Source organism: Cyclopterus lumpus, chromosome 22 (assembly GCF_009769545.1).
Source record: "Cyclopterus lumpus isolate fCycLum1 chromosome 22, fCycLum1.pri, whole genome shotgun sequence".
Classification (NCBI taxonomy): Eukaryota; Metazoa; Chordata; class Actinopteri; order Perciformes; family Cyclopteridae; genus Cyclopterus; species Cyclopterus lumpus.
In genome coordinates this window covers 72358-93654 of record NC_046987.1, presented here as the reverse complement: position 1 = coordinate 93654, position 21297 = coordinate 72358, and the positions used below count along the sequence as shown (strand labels likewise).

At 47.6% G+C, this 21297-nt stretch overlaps 7 non-coding genes across 7 annotated transcripts; 2 read left to right on the top strand and 5 right to left on the bottom strand.

The window, feature by feature from the left end:
* Nucleotides 1–7: 7 nt before the first annotated feature.
* On the bottom strand, nt 8–79 carry trnad-guc. The gene has a single exon. It is a non-coding gene; the product is annotated as a tRNA-Asp (tRNA).
* Nucleotides 80–332: 253 nt separating this feature from the next.
* On the top strand, nt 333–405 carry trnav-cac. Its single transcript has one exon. It is a non-coding gene; the product is annotated as a tRNA-Val (tRNA).
* A 19412-nt stretch (nt 406–19817) lies between these two features.
* On the bottom strand, nt 19818–19888 carry trnag-gcc. Its single transcript has one exon. It is a non-coding gene; the product is annotated as a tRNA-Gly (tRNA).
* A 332-nt stretch (nt 19889–20220) lies between these two features.
* Nucleotides 20221–20291, bottom strand: trnag-gcc. Its single transcript has one exon. It is a non-coding gene; the product is annotated as a tRNA-Gly (tRNA).
* Nucleotides 20292–20636: 345 nt separating this feature from the next.
* Nucleotides 20637–20709, bottom strand: trnav-aac. The gene has a single exon. It is a non-coding gene; the product is annotated as a tRNA-Val (tRNA).
* A 266-nt stretch (nt 20710–20975) lies between these two features.
* Nucleotides 20976–21047, top strand: trnad-guc. Its single transcript has one exon. It is a non-coding gene; the product is annotated as a tRNA-Asp (tRNA).
* A 167-nt stretch (nt 21048–21214) lies between these two features.
* trnav-aac lies at nt 21215–21287 on the bottom strand. The gene has a single exon. It is a non-coding gene; the product is annotated as a tRNA-Val (tRNA).
* Nucleotides 21288–21297: the final 10 nt, after the last annotated feature.

Genomic DNA, 21297 nt, shown 5'->3' with positions numbered 1-21297 from the left:
TACAAAACTCCCCGTCAGGGAATCGAACCCTGGTCTTCCGCGTGACAAGCAGAGATACTGTCCACTATACTAACGAGGACTGCCATATTGATGTTTTTTGTTAGTTTTTCGGCTATTTTTTTCACTAGTGTTTTGGCTAGTTTTTCGGCGTTCGCAGGGAATTCGCAAAGTTATACAAGAAAGCTTTTACGTTTATTACACATTTAATGTCACTCAATGACAAAGCCGCTTTGACTGAATCCAGTTTGAAATCACGTTATTTGGCATCAGAAATGTTTGCATTTGTGTAAATGTTGCATTAAGCCAGGCAAATGCATGCTTCCTCTTCTGTAGTTTCCGTAGTGTAGTGGTTATCACGTTCGCCTCACATGCGAAAGGTCCCCAGTTCGAAACTGGGCGGAAATACTGTTTGTTCTTGCTTACCCCACACAATAAAATTATCCTTAGTGCAATTTTTTGTAAACTGGATAATAAGGATAACTGCCCAGGTGTCTGCTTAAAATGATTGACTAATATTGTCAGTCATTTCATTCTGCTGTGTAGTGACATCACTGGGGATTTGTACTCTTATTACCACAAGATGCTAGTACAAAACTCCCCGTCAGGGAATAATAATAATTTTATTCAGTGTGGTTTTATCCCAACTTCCCACAACTCACAGTACATCTGCCCGTTGCCGGGTTCTTAATTCCATGTCTGCTAGCACATTTTCAGAGCGTTTTACTGCTGCTTCTTTAACTGCTTTTAATCCACATTCTGATACTGAGGAGCTGGTTTCTCTTTTTAATCATACCTGTCATATTGTCCTGGACTCTGTTGCCCCCTACAAGGTCAACAAGTTAAACAGAACACCACAGCCCTGGCTAAATGAATCCACCAAAGAACTTAATGAAAAAAAACTACCCTCCACATATTTTATAATATTTGGAAAGAGGAATGAATAACTATCAAAAGGCAGTTAAAGAATCAAAAACCTCTTTCTTCTCCAATTTAATTCTAAACAATCATTCAAACCCCAGAGTCTTATTCAAGGTCATAGACAAGGTCATAAACCCCTCCCCCTGTCATTTTATTGATGCCTCACAAGAAATGTGTGAGAAGTTTTTACATTATTGTAATAATAAGGTAAATGAAATAAGTCAACAAATTACCCCCCCAACCCAAGTTGTACATACCAGTAGGGACATTCAAAACTATTTGTCATTTTCAGCATGTATCATTGCCCTTTTTATCCCAACTTATATCACACATGAAATCAGTCACATGCAGCCTTGATTTTATTCCTACTACTGTAGGGCCCAGTATTTTATTAATTTTAAATAGCTCCTTAGCAAGTGGTACTTTCCCATCGATTTTGAAACATGCAATCGTACAACCTCTTTTAAAGAAACCTAAGCTTGATCCTTCTGTTTCCAATTTTAGGCCAATTTCAAAACTTCCATTTTTATCAAAAGTTTTAGAAAAAGTGGTTTCAACACAACTCCTAGCTTTTATGAATCATAATAATATATTTGAGAAATTTCAATCAGGTTTTAGAGCACTTCATAGCACAGAAACTGCCCTCCTCAAGGTAACTAATGACCTCCCTATAGCAGCAGACAGGGGGGAGAGCTCCGTTTTAATTCTTTTAGACCTTAGTGCAGCTTTTGATACTGTAGATCACGCCATTTTAATCGATCGCCTCAAAACCTGGGTTGGCATCAAGGACACTGCACTTGGCTGGTTTTATTATTAAGATCGTCACCACAGGTAATCACTCGTCTTCCATGACTCACATTACCTGTGGTGTACCACAAGGTTCAATTTTAGGTCCACTTTTATTTTCTATCTACATGCAGACGACACACAGATATACCTTCTGCTGAGACCTGGTGACCCAGAGAGCCTGGCTGCTGTCTTAGATTGTCTCTCTGACGTTAACTGATGGCTCAACATTTTCTTCAGCTCAAGAACTCCAAATCAGAAGTCATATTATTCAGTTCCCCAAACAATAACACCAGTCTCATCAAGAGTCAACTTGGTCCCCTGGATGCTTATTTAAAACCTGTTGCCAGAAATTTGGGTGTAATGTTTGACTCTCAATTAAATTTTGAATCACAGATCAAAAATGGTCCAGTCCTGCTTCTTTCAATTAAGAATAATGTCAAAAATCAAACCCATATTGTCACTCTCAGATCTGGAAAAAGTCATTCATGCACTCATTTTCTCTCGACTCGACTACTGCAACTCCCTCCTTTCCGGCATAAATCAAAAATCCATCTCCCGCCTCCAACTAGTCCAGAATGCAGCAGCTCGGCTTTAGACTGGTTCTAACAGACGGCTTCACATGACTCCAGTCCTGGCCTCTCTCCACTGGCTCCCTGTTAGTTTTAGAATTGATTTTAAGATTTTGCTGATCACTTTTAAAGCACGCCTGGGTCTGGCCCCAAGCTACATCATTGAAATGTTAGCCCCATATGAGCCAGCTCGCAGCCTTAGATCCTCCGGTGGGGCCCTTCAAGGCCCTTCTGGCCGTTCCAAAGTCAAGGCTTAAATCAAAGGGTGACTGTGCTTTTGCCATCAGAGCCCCTCGACTTTGGAACGACGTACCTGAGGGGATAAGACTAGCAGAATCAGTAGCTTCTTTTAAATCACTTATTAAAACCCATTTTTATAGAACTGCTTTTAAGTGATGTCGTCCTTTTCTGCAGTTTCCCCTAGTTTGTCTGTTCTGCTTTATTTTTGCATTTGTAATTTTCTATTCCTCTATTGTGTTCATTGCCTCATGTATTTTCTGAAATGTTTACTTGTATTGATGTTATGTTTTTACTCATTTTTAAAGGTGCTATATATATATATAAATAAATGTATTATTATTACTTAATTAGTGCTTTGGGTTGTTAGTTAAAAAGAAAAGTAGAGGAAGCCCAAGTGACTCGGATAAATAACCTTTGGGGAACTATTACAAGTTTCTATTAATTTACCGTTCTCAATAATGTGCCAAGGAATCCTGTGATCCGACATGTATCCTCCAAAGAGACATCACTGTCTTCGTCCTCATCTTCTGTTGGCCACTTTATCTTCTCCAAGACCATCTGACAGATTGATTTTATACTATCAGTTAACACTTGTTTCAAAACAAACAAGAGAATAGAAAGCACAATGAAACAGCAGAAAGGAAAATGAGACATTCAATTCTAATAATGAAACTTTAATTAAATCAGGGCATTGTTATTTTAAAGAACCATACTTGAGGTTTTTGCATTGTAAAACATGTTTTGAATTGGTTCCCTTTTTAGGCAGCAATTAAGGTCAGTTCATTTCTATGAAACTCAACATGCAAAGACTTGAACTTGTGCAGGAGCAGCAACAGTTCGCCTCCTTGTCAGCGTCCTTCCTCCATTGTACCGACCAAACAGTCTTGAAACCTCGGCTAGAATCAAGTGAAGATCGAGCATAAACTATAAATCAGTACAAGAGAATAATGACGTTGCAGAAGAAACGTGTTGGCCAACTGAATCCTATCACACATGACGCACAGCATGAATAAATAAATCACTCATCACTGCGATAGTTATTTAGTCTACACAAGGGATTTAGCATGGAAACATGTTCCCTGCAGAAACCTACCATCCACTGGGTGCCTGGGTGTTATGTTATGAGGCCCTGGAGGGGAACTTGGGTTGTTTGCGATTCTTGGTGCTGCAAAAAAATAAAAAAGCAGTGAACACCACATGGCTCCCAAGTTCAGCTTAATATAACGTTAGTATGTTGGCACCTTGACCAACAGTATTTAAAAGGTAGCTAAACAACTGCTGTTGTTATGCTGCCTAACGTTAAACGTTTAAACAGAAACTTACAGTTCTCAAGCTGCTCAGCCGCATCCCGCAACAAGTCTGCCAGCGGCCGCCGGGTCGAAGCCATGAGTGCTGCTAGCCTAGACAGCTTCATGACTTGGTCTACAGGGGCCATGTGCTAGGGATCGATTGCTTCTGTCTTGCTCCAATACTTCACCAATCGTGTTTAACAATGAGGTTCGGACCCCCCCAGCTCATTTGCATACAAGGACACATAAATACAGGCATAAATAAATGAAGAAATACAGAAATGTAGAAATAGATTTATTTAATGATGTCCTGTTTAGGTATCAACTTATATTTATTTATTCCTGTATTTATTCATACATTTATTTAAGAGTTTATTTATTTATTCCTGTATTTATTTATACTTAAGCCATTTTCTGTCCTCCATACTAGGGATCTAAACAGGATAATTGAAGGTGCAGGTGATTGGACACAGGAGGAAACAATCAGGGACAGGGCAGACAATCACAGGGACAGGAAGTGCAGGGAAAAAGAGGACACAAGAGACAGGAACTTCAAAATAAAACAGGAAACAAGACACAAAAACTCCAGATCCTGACAGAGATAGATTGAGCCAAAAAGGCAGGCAACTTTCATAGCTGTTGTGTGTACACATTTGTACTTTTCGGTGTCCACAAGAAACCAAAGGTTTGGTGCAGACTGATGGATTTTCCAATGTTATGATTTCCATCTCCACCTGTCCAGCATCCAAGTGAACAAATAATAAACTTGTGTGCTTGTTAGATCCTGCAAACCAAATTATATCTCAAGCTACGGAGCCATCAGAGCTCAGGCTGTTCAAGGCGTGGCAACATGAACGCTGACAGCCCGGTGCTGACGAGGCCTACCATTCTGAAATCGTCGGAGCATATTTTTAAGTCGGCTGAATCTCGACAAACCGACCACAGATTTGATGCTTAAACAACTAACACCTTGTATAAAAAGGTCCTACAATTACATTCCGTGACTCAACAACAGTAGTATTTAGACAATTTAAACTTACAGTTTACCTGTGGCTGGTGCGAAATGCATTCTGGGATATTGGTAAGGCAAGTTTATTTGTATAGCACATTTCAACAACAAGGCAATTAAAACTGAACGCTGCTTCTCCATGTTTAGTCCTGACTCTTGGAACAGACAGTAGACCAGAGGGGTTGAGATGGTTCATAAGGTAGCAGCAGATCACACATGTATTTAGGCCCTAAACCATTCAGTGCTATATAAACTAGCAGCAGGACTTTAAAGTCAATTCTTTGTTGGACAGGAAGCCAGTGCAAAGACCTCAGAACTGGAGTGATGTGATCCACTTTCCTGGTCTTAGTGAGGACTCGAGCTGCAGCGTTCCGATTGACTTTTTACAGAGACCTGTGAACGCACCGTTACAGTAGTCAAGTCTACTGAAGATAAATGCATGGACAAGTTTCTCCAAATCCTGTTGATACATAAGTCCTCTAATCCTTGACATATTCTTCAGGTGATAGTAGGCTGATTTTGTAATTGTCTTGATATGATTGTTCAGGTTAAGGTCTGAATCCATAACTACACCTAGATTTCTAGCTTGGTTTGTGGTGTTTAACATCAGCAATTGAAGCTGAGCCCTGACTTTTGATCGTTCGTCCTTGGGACCAAAACCAATTACTTCCGTTTTATCTTTATTTAATTGAAGGAAATTCTGGCACATCCAGTTGTTGATTTCTTCAATGCATTTAGCCAGCCCTTATGTGGGATTATAGGCCCCCGGTGATATAGTTATGTTGATTTGTGTGTTCACTGCATGATTATGATAACACACATTGTTGTTTTTCATTATCTGAGCCAGTGGAAGCATGTAGATGTTGAACTGAAGAGGCCCCAGTATTGAACCTTGGGGAACACCACATGTCATCCTAGTCAGCTCTGATGTGTAATTAGCTACAGATACAAAGTATTGTCTGTCCTTCAAGTAGGACTCAAACCAGTTAAGTGCTGGGCCAGAGAGTCCTACCCAGACTTTTAGTCTGTCTAGTAGTATGTCATGGTCGACCGTGGCACTGAGATCTAGTAATACTAAGACTGAAGTTCTGCCACTGTCACTCTTTCAGTGGATGTCATTAAAAACCTTAACGAGAGCAGTTTCAGTACTGTGGTGCTGACGAAAGCCGGACTGGAAGACATCAAAACATTTATGTTCGGCCACGAAGTTGTTCAGCTGTTGAAAAAACAATATTTCCATTATATTACTTAAAAATGGGAGGTTTGATATTGGCCTATAATTAAGTCATTATTTCAAGGTCTAAACAAGCCTATTTTAAGTTTAATAACTGCAGTTTTTAGGGTTTGTGGGAAAACACCTGAGAGAAGGTATGTGTTTACAATTTGTAAAAGATCAGTGGTCATGCAGTGTGAAATATTTTTGAAGAAGTGTTTTGGTAGAATATCCAAGCAGCAGGAGGATGTTTTCAGATGTTGTACTATGTCTTATAGGCTTCTTTGGTTGATTGAATTAAATTGTGTCATGATATTTGAATGGATGTTATTTAAAGATGGGGACAACACATACCCCATTCTGAATGGAATCAGATGACGATAAGGAAAGCAAAACTCATGGTATCAGTTTTTCCGTGTTTGGTGTCAGAGTTCCACTTCAACCTGCGAGTTGAATTGCTCTTGCAATTGCAGCGCCGACATCTTGAATTCAGAAGTTGCTTGACCATTATTAGATACACCGGGCTACCAATCTTTGAAATACACTTTTACAACCTTAGCAGCTTCACTCCCGGCTACGGCACCTAGCTGCAGACCAGGTCGAGCCCGTGACACACACAAAGAAAACGGGAGCCAATGGCCCTATTTAAAAGCTTGTTGCCACGAGGTGGGCCAAGAGAAAGCTAATGTGTGTGTCTGTTACGTTAACAGTGTCACGAATCTTCTGGAGCTGTCTGCCTCAAGAGAGAGTACACAACTGCTACAATGGTGCCGTGACCCTTTCTTCTCCGGAGCAACTTCATCACGCTGCTGAGTGTATTAAAGTCACCTTTTTCCACGGTACCGTGAGTTGCCAATCTGTCGCCGTTAACTAGGCATTGACTGTATTTTGTGTATTTGTGGACTAATGAGAAGAAGGGACATTACAAGAATATGTTGAATGGATGGAGGTTGTTGTTAGAGCTAGTCAGAATTGTGAATTTTCCCCTATGAAATAAGTTTTTATTTCTCGACTCGTTTTATTCCTGGAAATATTTCGCAGTCTTGACAATTTTGTCTTTGTTATATATATATATATAAAATTGTATTGTATTTCCCTTTCTTAACCCTGTGAAGCCTGACATCTAATAATATTCAGAAAATTCAGATTTTCGGATACTAAAGGGTTTATTTGATCTTTAGTAAAAAGAAATGAGAAAATGTCATTTACATATATTTTTTTCAGGCATATTGGTACATTTATTGATCACAACAATATTTATTTTAGAAACAATAACTAATTATGTTGTTCAGGCAAAGATTAACTTTACATTTCCCACAGTAGACATGTGAGAAGTGATTGCTGTAACACCCAATGTGCTTCCTGTGTGTATTGCAAGCCCCGCCCTCATTGTTTCCACCTGTGTCTCGTTCCCCTGTGTATTTAGTCTGTGTCTACTCCTTGTTCTGGGCCAGATTGTTTTTGTATTCCCTTGTGTTACGGTGCCTTCCAGCCTGAGCTCCTCATGTGACTGGTTTCAGTTCACCTTGACTCCTGTGTATTCCTCTGCTCCTGAGTCTCTGCCCGCAAAAATGTGACAATTGCCTGTGCAGTGCTTGCATCTCTGCCTGGTTTCCCATGTTGGGAAGTGATCAATGTCTTCCTTTCTCACATCAAGAGGTATTCTAGCGTTTGGCCTTGTGCATGGGGGTGTTGTATCCGGTTTTTGGGGAGGATAGTGGTCTGCCGCACTAGATTCTGCCCTTTCCTGCGCTTGTGAGAGAAGTGGTAACAGAAGCCTGAAACCTTATATCCAGGAGGTCAACACCTCCTATTGATACTATCTGGAATATTTATCTGTGTGTCCCGGGAGCTTGTTGCCACAAAGTGTGCCGTGAGAAATCTAGTGTGTGTGTTACGTTACCAGTAAACTATCTCCGTGTCACGAAGCTGCTGGAGCTGTCTGCCTAAAACGGTTGGTTGGAGCCAATACAAGCTCAAGTGTGACTGAATTAATACTACACAACTAGAGTACAGAACTGCTACATGCAGGGAGGCTGGCCTGGTGTGGGTCTCCAGACGTTGGTGGCCTCCATCCGAGGCACCTGGTTCCTTAGCAGCTTCACTCCAGGCTACGGCACCTAGCTTCAGACCAGGTCGAGCCTGTGACGCACCCTCAAAGAAAAAGGGAGCCAATGGCAATTACACCACTTTCTTTTTCACAAATAAATGGAACTGAACATTGTTGGCAACATTTTGGTCACGTTAGACCTTCATCGGGCCAAAAATAATTTGGTCATGAGCAGTGTCGAACTTTCAGTTTTGCACCCATGGGCCCCAACCGCTTAGGTTATTAGATTAGAAAAATTTATTAATCCCCAGTGGGGAAACTCATTTTCCACCAACAATTCATGCAGACAACAATAGACAGTCCAGAGCACAACAGAAAAAGAAACTCACTACAAGGAACAAACAAAACTAGAAGATGCCACTTTAAAACATGACCATCAGAAAGATGCTAAATCCATTAAAAACACTTTTATCGATGTTTTAAAAACCGGACAATTTTGCGGTTTTTCGGATTTTCAATCCGCCGAAAGTCACCGATTTCCGGCAGCCAGGCTTTCGCTAAGCACGCCGATATTAGGGGGACGGCTGGACCTCCATGTGGCTGAAAAAAGTATTCAAATCGGGCCAGGGGAACCACTTTTATCGCCACTTGAAAACCGGCCGTTTTTCCGTCATTTTAACTTTCGACCCCGCCAAAGTGGTCGAAATCCGGGGGGCACACTGGCGTCCAGCACGCCGAAATGTGCGTACGGAGCTCCTCTTGCATTCGGCTGCAAGAGGCGTTCGATTCCGGGCAGAGAAACCAATTTTTTCCGCCAAAGTGTCCGAGAACCAGACCTCCGGCAGACTTCAACTCGCCCAAAGTGACCCAAATCCCGGGGCCACACCTTCACCCACCCCGCCGTTTTGTAGAGCCGGGGACGGAGCTCATTTCGGCTCCAAGAGTTTTTTCTTTGCGGGACTTTAAACCACTTTTATCCGAAAAAGGGACTTTTTTTTTCGGGCGCAAAAGTGCCAGGGCCCTCCGCCCTGGAGCTCCGATCGCGGTTTTTCAAACCCGTCAAAGTGATCGAAATCCGGGTCGCACACTGGAGTCCAGCACGCCGAAACGTGCGCACGGAGCTCCTCTTTCGTTCGGCGTTGCCCGTTTTCAAATCCGAAGCCGGGAAAGTGCTCGAAAATGGGATAACGTTTTTCGAAATTTAAGGCAAAAGTGGCCGTAAAAAGCCCCAAAACGGTCCAAACTGCCCGGGGTCACCACGCACGGCATCCGGGGATGATGCTCTGAAATTCGGCTACGGTCTCCTTGAAAGTCCCTGTCACAATCATGGAGGTCTCATTCCGAGAGACCCGCTTACCGTCATTGTGAGGGTGGTGGCTTATCAAATGGGCACACAGGGACAAGGAAGCTTTTTCGGATATGGGAAGAGTTCCCATATTTACCTTGGCCTCTCTGGAAACTTTAACTTTTTCGTCTCGTGCCCCTGGTGATATTGTTTCTCGTGCCCCTGGTAGTATTGACATTATTTTTTTTTTTCTTAAACGCCCCCTAGTGGCCGAAGTTGTTATCGCGTGTAGTTTTTTTTGGCACCATCTAGTGGCCGGGGGCTATATGGCGCCTAGGTTTTTTTTTCATTGGTCGCCCTCTAGTGGCCGAAATATGCATCGCGCCTGAAATTTTTTTCGATTTTCACTCTTTTGGATGCCATTCGATGGGTATACACCCGATTTGGATGCCGTCAAGTGCATGTTGACCCCCTTTGGATGCTCTACACTCCCACACATGCTCTGACTACCCCAGGTGCCACGAAGATGCCCGCTTTGACCCAGGCAAGGGGGGGGGCACATACATGCACACCTTTACCCAGGGAGCACAGCCTGACCCGTGGGTGGTTGGGGGGGACCCGCCTACATGCACACATTTACCCAGGAAGCTCAGCATGACCTGTGGGTGGGAGAGAGAGCCTCACACATGCAGTCACTCACCCAGGGATGAGAGCATGACCTCTGGGGGAGAGACAGAGCCTCACACATGCAGTCACTCACCCTGGGATGAGAGCATGACCTCTGGGGGAGAGACAGAGCCTCACACATGCAGTCACTCACCCAGGGATGAGAGCATGGCTTCTGGGGGGAGAGAGAGGCCCTCACACATGCAGTCACTCACCCAGGGATGAGAGCATGGCTTCTGGGGGAGAGACAGAGCCTCACACATGCAGTCACTCACCCAGGGATGAGAGCATGGCTTCTGGCGGGAGAGAGAGGCCCTCACACATGCAGTCATTCACCCAGGGATGAGAGCATGACCTCTGGGGGAGAGACAGAGCCTCACACATGCAGTCATTCACCCAGGGATGAGAGCATGACCTCTGGGGGAGAGACAGAGCCTCACACATGCAGGCAGTCACTCACCCAGGGATGAGAGCATGACCTCTGGGGGAGAGACGGAGCCTCACACAAGCAGTCACTCACCCAGGGATGAGAGCATGACCTCTGGGGGAGAGACAGAGCCTCACACATGCAGTCATTCACCCAGGAATGAGAGCATGACCTCTGGGGGAGAGACAGAGCCTCACACATGCAGGCAGTCACTCACCCAGGGATGAGAGCATGACCTCTGGGGGAGAGACAGAGCCTCACGCAGGCAGTCACTCACCCAGGGATGAGAGCATGGCTTCTGGGGGAGAGAGAGGCCTTCACACATGCAGTCACTCACCCTGGGATGAGAGCATGGCTTCTGGGGGAGAGAGAGGCCTTCACACATGCAGTCACTCACCCTGGGATGAGAGCATGGCTTCTGGGGGAGAGACAGAGCCTCACACATGCAGTCACTCACCCAGGGATGAGAGCATGGCTTCTGGGGGGAGAGAGAGGCCCTCACACATGCAGTCACTCACCCAGGGATGAGAGCATGGTTTCTGGGGTGAAAGAGAGGCCCTCACACATGCAGTCACTCACCCAGGGATGAGAGCATGGCTTCTGGGGGAGAGAAACAGCCTAAATCATGCAGCAGGTCTCCCAGGGATGAAAGCATGACTTCTGGGGGAGAGAAACAGCCTAAATCATGCAGGCAGTCTCCCAGGGACCAAAGCATGGCTTCTGGGGGAGAGAAACAGCCTAAATCATGCAGCAGGTCTCCCAGGGACGAAAGCATGGCTTCTGGGGGAGAGAAACAGCCTAAATCATGCAGCCATTCACCCAGTGAGCAGAGCATGGCCTGTGGGTGGGAACCAGAGACCCACTTACACACTCTCACTCACCCCCACACATGCACTCTCATGGGTACTACACCAGAGACCATGGTCTGGGGCTCTGGGGGAACCAGGACCCACTGTCACACACTCACACCCAGGGTTAGGGTTAGGGTTAGAGCCTCTGGGGGAACCAGAGACCCAGTCTCACTCTCACACACCCTCACACATGCACTCTCATGGGTACTACACCAGAGACCAGACCCTGGGGCTCTGGGGGAACCAGGACCCACTGTCACACATGCACACACAGGGTTAGGGTTAGGGTTGGGGTTAGGGTTAGAGCCTCTGGGGGAACCAGAGGCCCAGTATCACTCTCACTCACCCCCACACATGCACTCTCATGGGTACTACACCAGAGACCAGGCCCTGGGGCTCTGGGGGAACCAGGACCCACTGTCACACATGTACACACAGGGTTAGGGTTAGAGCCTCTGGGGGAACCAGAGACCCAGTCTCACTCTCACTCACCCCCACACATGCACTGTCATCGGTACAACAGCAGAGAGCATGCCCTGGGGCTCCTGGGGAAACAATAGCAACATAAGGGAACATGTGGGACATTTTGGGACTTTCCGGGGACATTTGGGAGCACGAGGGTTTTCCCTTTTTTTGTCTCAATCATGTGGACGAAAAAATGCATTGCGCCTAAATTTTTTTTAATTCTTTTTTTTCACTCTTTTGGATGCCATTCGATGAGTGTACACCCGATTTGGATGCCGTCAAGTGCATATTGACCCGCTTTGGATGCTCTTGACTCCCACATATGCCCTGACTCCCCCCGATGCACCAAAGGGGCCCGCTTTGACCCAGCAAAGGGGGTCTGACCTCTGAATGTGGGACACACATGCACACCTTCACCCAGGGAGCTCAGCATGGGTTAGGGTTAGGGTTAGAGCCACTGGGGGAACCAGAGGCCCAGTCTCACTCTCACTCACCCCCACACATGCACTCTCATGGGTACTACACCAGAGACCAGGCTCTGGGGGTACCAGGACCCACTGTCACACATGCACACCCAGGGTTAGGGTTGGGGTTAGAGCCTCTGGGGAAACCAGAGGCCCAGTATCAATCTCACTCACCCCCACACATGCACTCTCATGGGTACTACACCAGAGACCAGGCCCTGGGGCTCTGGGGGAACCAGGACCCACTGTCAATTGGCTTCCCGGCAATTTGCCTATCCTGCCACTATGGGCTTCCGATCCAGCTAGGCCATCACAGGGACACATCTTTAGTATTGCAATAGTAGTAGCGACAGAGGACGAATAGGTACTATGCCCCTATACATTCTGTGGCGGGGAGGCCCACCTCCCCTCCGCCCCACCACGACATCGGCCTGGATGCCGCCGCTGGTGTGTCCCTTACCGGGTGTGGGTTGGGCGTTGGAGCAGCCATTTATTTGTCAATCCACCGGGCTATTTAGGGTGCCCATTCCCAGCATACAGAGGCTTAGGCGTACCGAGTTCCGCCGCTTCGTGTTGTAATCCCAGGCAAGCCTGTGACCCACCCACGTGCGCGCGTAATCACGGTCCGCCGTTTTCGGTTTACTCGGGTTTTTGACCCTTCTGCGCCTCTAGGTGCCTTTGTCGCAGGCTCTTGTGCGGCTATCGGTCCCTTTCGTGTCAGAGTGTACCAACTCCACTCCCTAATGCATGAAGGCCCTCATTATATCCAGAGGGTATAGGAGGGTCCTCTTACTCAGGAGTTTAGCGAAACTGCGGCGCCGAGTTTGCGCCAGACCCATTTTCTGGAGAAGGGCCTCGTTTTTGACCGGCCATTTGCCTCTAGCTCCCAGAGGAAACCCGTAGATAAATACACTTTTTATATTGGTGTACTTCTCCATTACCATATCCCTCATCGGAAGGTATTTCAGCTCCTTTTCCAGCCGCGCTGTATTCAGCGAGTCTGAGTTTAGTTCGAACCGGATGGTCACGTCAATGACGAGTGCCTCGTCTGCCTTGTAGCATATGAGGTCTGGGGCCAAGCATTTGCCCAGGGGGGTGGTCCAGCGCTTCTCTCTTTTAACCACCCAACCCCTACTCGCCGCTTCCACCGCCAGGAGCCCACACAACTTGTTGTGCCTCGCGATCCGATTCCGCTTTACAAAGGGGCACATACCAAGTATGTGTGAACTGGTTTCGGGGGCTACCCGACAGTGCCGGCAGTAGACATCGACGAGGTCGCCTCGGCCTCTCCCCAGCAATTCCTTGGTCGGATATGTGTTCGACCTGAGTTGGAGGGCTCCTATGAATTGCCCTGGTCCGATTTTATTTGGACCCTTGTTGTGCAGCCAGCAATTGCTTATTTTGTCACCCTTGAAATGGTGGACTCCCTTGCCTTGTGACCTCATGTTTATCCATCTGTCGAACTCGACCTGCCGCCAGTCGCATGGAATTAGACGCTTCCTTCCTTTCTCCCTTGGCGTCCCGGAACTGAGGGTCTGTGGTGGCTCCTCCAGCTCCAGCTCCCGCATCTGCCTCTCACTCAGCACAGGTGCCTCGTCTGGTGACCCACCCGCTCTCCGCCACATCTTCCTAAACGCCTGTGGGCTAATGGTTCTCCGGGAGATCGCTCTCACCACTTCATCATTTGAATGAAGCAGATTGAAGATCCTCCGGGTCTGTATGGCCGGAACGATACTTGCCATTTTGGGGATGCCTAGGCCGCCATCACGCTTCCTCGCGTACAACAGCCCATTTGTGGTACCGGCAGGTAGGTGCAGCCAAGCTTTGACCGCCTTTCTTATGTTCCGGTCCACTTCTGTCAAGACCTTCGCAGTCGCCATGCAGTGATCAGCAACAAAGATCATTCTCGGTGCAGCGTGGCCGCATAGTATTCCTACTTTGTCCAGTGGGTTTAGCGGTGTTCTTGCTATCGCTGTAATCCACTCTTTGGACTCGGCGACCCAATCCTGCGAGAAGATTCCCTGCCACGGGTTCACCCTTACGCCCAGATATTTAATGGATTCGCTGGGGCCAATCATATGGATTGGTGCCCCCCCCAGCTGCCATGCCGCGCACCTGTTTACTGTATATGTTTTTCCGTTACCTGCAATGAAGAACCCGTGGCACTTACTGGGTTGTACTCTCATCCCCGTAAGTTTGGCAAAGTCCTCTAGGATTGCCAGGTTGCCGGCCATGCCTTCCCAAGTATTACTCATTATCGCTAGATCGTCCGCAAAAGCAATCGCAGTAGTGGGCTCCGATTCTGTGGAGAAGCCCTGGCCCTCGCGTTCGAGTGTTTGGATCAGTGGATCCAACGCTAAGTTGAAGAGGAGGGGTGACATCGGGTCACCCTGTTTTACTCCCACCTTCATTGCGATGTCTCTCGTGTTCTCTTCCTTACATCGCACCTGAGTTACACACGCTTCATATGAGTTTCTGTCCAACCCCTGCATGTGCTGGTCTAACCCTTTCCGCTCGAGAGCACTCAGGAGGTGCTCATGTGAGACGGTATCAAAGGCCTTCGCAAAGTCGATAAACACCACCCCTAGGGAGCACTTGCTCGTCTTACTCGTCCTCATCGCCCCCGATAGTATCATGAGGTTTTCCGAGCAGCCAGGGGAGGCAATGAAGCCCCTCTGACGAGGATGAACCGGACACGCCGCCGTCATCCGGCTCGTCAGAATCCTCGAGAACAGTCTCAAAACTACGGACCCGATGGTTATTGGTCGCCAGTTGTTTATATCGTGGGCTTTCGCCGGGTCCGCGGTCTTGGGTATAAGTGTAGTCCGGCACTTCTTGAACGCCCGTGGCAGGGTCCCTGAGATCAGCCATGTAGAGAATACGTGTGCCAGCTTCCTCCCTTTCGGGTCCCACTTAAGCAACTCCCCTGTCGTGATGCCGTCGGGACCCGGAGAGGGTCGGTATTTAGTTTTCCGGAAGTTTTGGATGACTTCCGAGGAGGTTATTAACCGACCAAACAGCTGGTTGTCTATGCGCCCATATCCCATGAAGCGCCCCAGCCCCTTAAACGGCTTTGCATTGCCCCAGCTTTCCTCAAAGGCAACTGTTACCTCCTCCACGGAGATTGGGCATGTTGTTCCCAGTTGCCCGTCTAGCACGTATTTGGCTAGTTTAGCTTGGCCTCTGCTCAGTAGTTGGTACAGGAATTTGCGTTGGGCTCTCCGTTTCCTGCACCTCCTGTCCGCTTTTTGGGGTGGGTGTTCATTAAGGCTCCGGCCTTTGGACGCCCTGCTTTTGCTCGCTTTTCCCAACTCTTTCATCATCTGAGAGGCTGCCTGCGCAATTGCTTCCTGCGAGCAATCGTCCTCATTGATAGGGATTTCTGAGGTTTCGTGCCCAGCTGCTCCCTGACTGGCAATCATCAGTTCCCTTAAGACTGCTTTGACTGATTCCCGGGGTGTCTGGGGACAGCCGCCTGGAGCGCCCTGTCTGGCTCTCTGGGTTTGACAGGGTGCCAGTGTCGATTCCTGACCCTTCATACAGATAGCCTTATGCAATAGCCTGCACTTTGATCTCACCTGTTTTGCCTGTGTCAAGTTCGCGGGCAATGACATCACATTGCTGCGACGACGGCATGGTGAGACATCTGGCAGCCATGCTGGTGATCTCGGCTAACGTCCACAGTTTGGTTCCTCTTTCCGAGTGGCCGCACTGTTTGTCTTCCACACATAGCTCTTCAAGTGGGCTTTTCGTTGGTGCATGGACAGGCCCCTCTGTGTCTTGAACGCAGAGGGACAGAGTTCACATTTCACTCTGTCTGGAGTCAGTTGACTCCCCGCTGGCCTGTCCCTGCCTTCACTAGTTGTCCCAGGGGATAAGTCTAAGGGGTCGTCATTTTCCAGGAGGCGTGTCGGTGTCTGGAGACAATTAGTACTGATGTGTACAGCGGTATCATTATCAGCGCTGGCGTAAGCAGGCTGAACTGACTGCACGCCTGTCGGCTCGTATCCACTGGTTCCCGACGTGCTTTGGATGTTGTCATGCTCTTGAGATCTTCCCACTTGGTTACACCGTCCAGGTAGTCCTGGGGATGTCCAAGGGACTTGCATAACGAGCAGGCTATCTGCCTTCGCGGTAACTAACCGTGTGCGTTTCTTTGGGCTCTCAATTTCGACGTGGCCCTTCCTCCCACCCTGTCTGGAAGGTCCCACCGCCCTTGGACTTAGCTGTCCAGGGTTTGAGGACACACTGCTTTCACTCAGCAACAAGTGACTGGGGGCTCTGAGGTCTTCGGGGATTCTAGATCTCATCCTCTTCCTTTTGCCTCTGGAAGGGGTGGAGTTTAACTTCTGCCCCCTTGGCGTGTTGAAGTTATCCACCATGTTAGTCAATTCCGAGCTTGTCAGGGTGTTCAGGGGCGGCGTGCCTGTTGTTCTTAGGTCTATCCTGGGCATGATCAGGCTCGGATTACCCTTTCCTGGTGTTAGAGCCGGGAGTGGGTCTCCCGTCACTCTTCCTTCGAATAGTCGCCGCTTTAAGGTGATAGTCTGTCTCCGACGGCGCCAGGCTTGGGAGGGTGAGTACCCCCCCATGCCTGTACCGGGAGACAGCACCGTATTCACTTTTGACGTATTTAGGCCCCACCTGGATTTAGGGCTGTAACTGCCGCGGACCGCGTCTCGCCCCATTTTTACACCGGTAGGAGATGCATACGAGCATCTAATCGGAGCCATCACACTGTTGAATGTAAAGAAAAACAATCTAAAATTGGGGATCTTTCTTCCACCTTCGTTGGCTAGGTGCGTGTGTCCAAAGACGAGTGCACTCTTACAGCCATATCAGCCAGAACAGTGGTCCGGTGAGTGCCACCTCTTCCGGTACCAGTTGGTGTGTGGATCTTGTGCTCCAAGATCCACCTAAGAGCTGACGGTATTCGACCTAGTGGAGTCACCCCCACAGGCCTCTTAAGTGCTCATGTCTCTTCGTTCCAGTGAGTAGGGACAGTGGGAATCTCGTTCATCCATTCATGCGCGTCACTAATTAGATGACGAGGCATTTGGCTAACTAAAGAGAGAGCGCGTTACCCCGCGGTCCTACCCTCACTTCTATTGGATCGTGGGGGGTCGCAGAGTGCCATTCCATCCACCCTCTTGGGGGTGTCCTCACCTGCGTGTTACCTGGATGAGATCTTCTTACAGAGCCCCAGGTCCGCGAGGAACCGGCCTGCTACCGGCGGGCAGATCAGGATATTCTCCCCGTAGGCTCTCAATTGGGAGTAACAAATACTCGTATGTGGCCTTTTTGCCCAAGAGTGGCAGCCGCTCAATTCCAGACACTTTGGGCAACCTCACTTGGTCGTCCATGTCCTGTGGATCGGCTAACGTCTCAACTAGTCCGTTGAATGTCCCCCAAACGTAGGGTCACAGCATCCGGGCGGTACGCCGAACCACTGTAGTTCACTCCGTCAGGAGTTGTTTTGGGGCCCCAGTTAATCAGACTGGGGTCGGACGCCGCCGTGGCCGCCCTTGCAGCCAGGCGATGCCCATGTCGCTACAGGATTGATGATCGCCATGTCACTACCTTCTATACTAGCTCCTTCCACTACCTGGAATACTTATAGCGCCGAATTGGCTTCCCGGCAATTTGCCTATCCTGCCACTATGGGCTTCCGATCCAGCTAGGCCATCACAGGGACACATCTTTAGTATTGCAATAGTAGTAGCGACAGAGGACGAATAGGTACTATGCCCCTATACATTCTGTGGCGGGGAGGCCCACCTCCCCTCCGCCCCACCACGACATAGGCCTGGATGCCGCCGCTGGTGTGTCCCTTACCGGTTGGGCGTTGGAGCAGCCATTTATTTGTCAATCCACCGGGCTATTTAGGGTGCCCATTCCCAGCATACAGAGGCTTAGGCGTACCGAGTTCCGCCGCTTCGTGTTGTAATCCCAGGCAAGCCTGTGACCCACCCACGTGCGCGCGTAATCACGGTCCGCCGTTTTCGGTTTACTCGGGTTTTTGACCCTTCTGCGCCTCTAGGTGCCTTTGTCGCAGGCTCTTGTGCGGCTATTGGTCCCTTTCGTGTCAGAGTGTACCAACTCCACTCCCTAATGCATGAAGGCCCTCATTATATCCAGAGAGTATAGGAGGGTCCTCTTACTCAGGAGTTTAGCGAAACTGCGGCGCCGAGTTTGCGCCAGACCCATTTTCTGGAGAAGGGCCTCGTTTTTGACCGGCCATTTGCCTCTAGCTCCCAGAGGAAACCCGTAGATAAATACACTTTTTATATTGGTGTACTTCTCCATTACCATATCCCTCATCGGAAGGTATTTCAGCTCCTTTTCCAGCCGCGCTGTATTCAGCGAGTCTGAGTTTAGTTCGAACCGGATGGTCACGTCAATGACGAGTGCCTTGTCTGCCTTGTAGCATATGAGGTCTGGGGCCAAGCATTTGCCCAGGAGGGTGGTTCAGCGCTTCTCTCTTTTAACCACCCAACCCCTACTCGCCGCTTCCACCGCCAGGAGCCCACACAACTTGTTGTGCCTCGCTATCCGATTCCGCTTTACAAAGGGGCACATACCAAGTATGTGTGAACTGGTTTCGGGGGCTACCCGACAGTGCCGGCACTGGACATCGACGAGGTCGCCTCGGCCTCTCCCCAGCAATTCCTTGGTCGGATATGTGTTCGACCTGAGTTGGAGGGCTCCTATGAATTGCCCTGGTCCGATTTTATTTGGACCCTTGTTGTGCAGCCAACAATTGCTTATTTTGTCCCCCTTGAAATGGTGGACTCCCTTGCCTTGTGACCATGTTTATCGGACCCGGATCTCCCGCGTGGCAGGCGAGAATTCTACCATTGAACCACCAATGCCTACACACCACAAAAGAGAGAAGGGCAAATAAAGAAATTTAAAAATCTCCAAAGATCTCACGAAAACATAATCCCAATGTTAGGCTTGAACTCGTAAATTAAGGCTGGAGATGAAAAAATTAGACACAAGCCTGAAGTCGATTTTCTCGGTTCAACATCGACCACAAGGAGCATCGGTGTGTGACTGTTTCACTCGGTCGAGATGTCTAGAATTAAACCGACGTTCTCAAATCACGAGGAATCAGCAATTAGCACAAACCTTTAGCATGTTTTCGGGGATAGCCTGTCGATGATTCAAGGGAGAAACAATAGGATGACCATAGTAAAACCCTAATGCATTGGCCGGGAATCGGACCCGGACCATTGAACCACCAATGCCTACACACCACAAAAGAGAGAAGGGCAAACAAAAAAATTTAAAAATCTCCAAAGATCACACAAAAACATAATCCCAATGTTAGGCTTGAACTCGTAAATTAAGGCTGGAGATGAAAAAACGACACAAGCCTAAAGTCGATTTTCTTGGCTCAACCTCGACCACAAGGAGCATTGGCGTGTTACTGTTTCACTTGGTCGAGATGTCTGGAATTCAACCGACGTTCTCAAATCACGAGGATTCAGCAATTAGCACAAAACTTTAGCATGTTTTCGGGGATAGCCTGTCGATGATTCCAGGGAGAAACCATAGGATCCACAGAGTAAAACCCTAATGCATTGGCCGGGAATCGGACCCGGATCTCCCGCGTGGCAGGCGAGAATTCTACCATTGAACCACCAATGCCTACACACCACAAAAGAGAGAAGGGCAAACGAAGAAATTTAAAAATCTCCAAAGATCACACAAAAACATAATCCCAATGTTAGGCTTGAACTCGTAAATTAAGGCTGGAGATGAAAAAACGACACAAGCCTAAAGTCGATTTTCTTGGCTCAACCTCGACCACAAGGAGCATCGGCGTGTTACTGTTTCACTTGGTCAAAATGTCTGGAATTCAACCGACGTTCTCAAATCACGAGGAATCAGCAATTAGCACAAACCTTTAGCATGTTTTCGGGGATAGCCTGTCGATGATTCAAGGGAGAAACCATAGGATGACCATAGTAAAACCCTAATGCATTGGCCGGGAATCGGACCCGGATCTCCCACGTGGCAGGCGAGAATTCTACCATTGAACCACCAATGCCTACACACCACAAAAGAGAGAAGGGCAAATAAAGAAATTTAAAAATCTCCAAAGATCTCACGAAAACATAATCCCAATGTTAGGCTTGAACTCGTAAATTAAGGCTGGAGATGAAAAAACGACACAAGCCTGAAGTCGATTTTCTCGGTTCAACATCGACCACAAGGAGCATCGGTGTGTGTGAGGGAATAAGAGTACAAATTCCCAGTGATGTCACTAAACAGCAGGATGAAATGACTGACAATATTATTAGTCAATCATTTTCAGCAGTTATCCTTATTATCAAGTTGACAAAAATGTCCACCTACGAGAATTTTATTGTGTGGGGTAAGCAAGAACAAACAGTGTTTCCGTCCAGTTTCGAACTGGAAACCTTTCGCGTGTTAGGCAAACGTGATAACCACTACACTACAGAAACTACAGAAGATGACGCATGCATTTGCCTGGCTTAATGCAACATTTACACAAATGCAAACATTTCTGATGCCAAATAACGTGATTTCAAACTGGATTCAGTCAAAGCGGCTTTGTCATTGAGTGACATTAAATGTGTAATAAACGTAAAAGCTCTCTTGTATAACTTTGCGAATTACCTGCGAACGCCGAAAAACTCGCCAAAACAACTAGCTAATACACTAGTGAAAAAAAGAGCCGAAAAACTAGCCAAAAACATCAACATGGCAGTCCTCGTTAGTATAGTGGACAGTATCTCTGCTTGTCACGATGAAGACCAGGGTTCGATTCCCTGACGGGGAGTTTTGTACTAGCATCTTGAGGGAATAAGAGTACAAATCCCGAGTGATGTCACTAAACAGCAGAATGAAATGACTGACAATAGTTTTCAGCAGTTATCCTTATTATCAAGTTTACCAAAATGTCCACCTAGGAGAATTTTATTGTGTGGGTTAAGCAAGAACAAACAGTGTTTCCGCCCAGTTTCGAACTCGGGACCTTTCGCGTGTTAGGCAAACGTGATAACCACTACACTACAGAAACTACAGAAGAT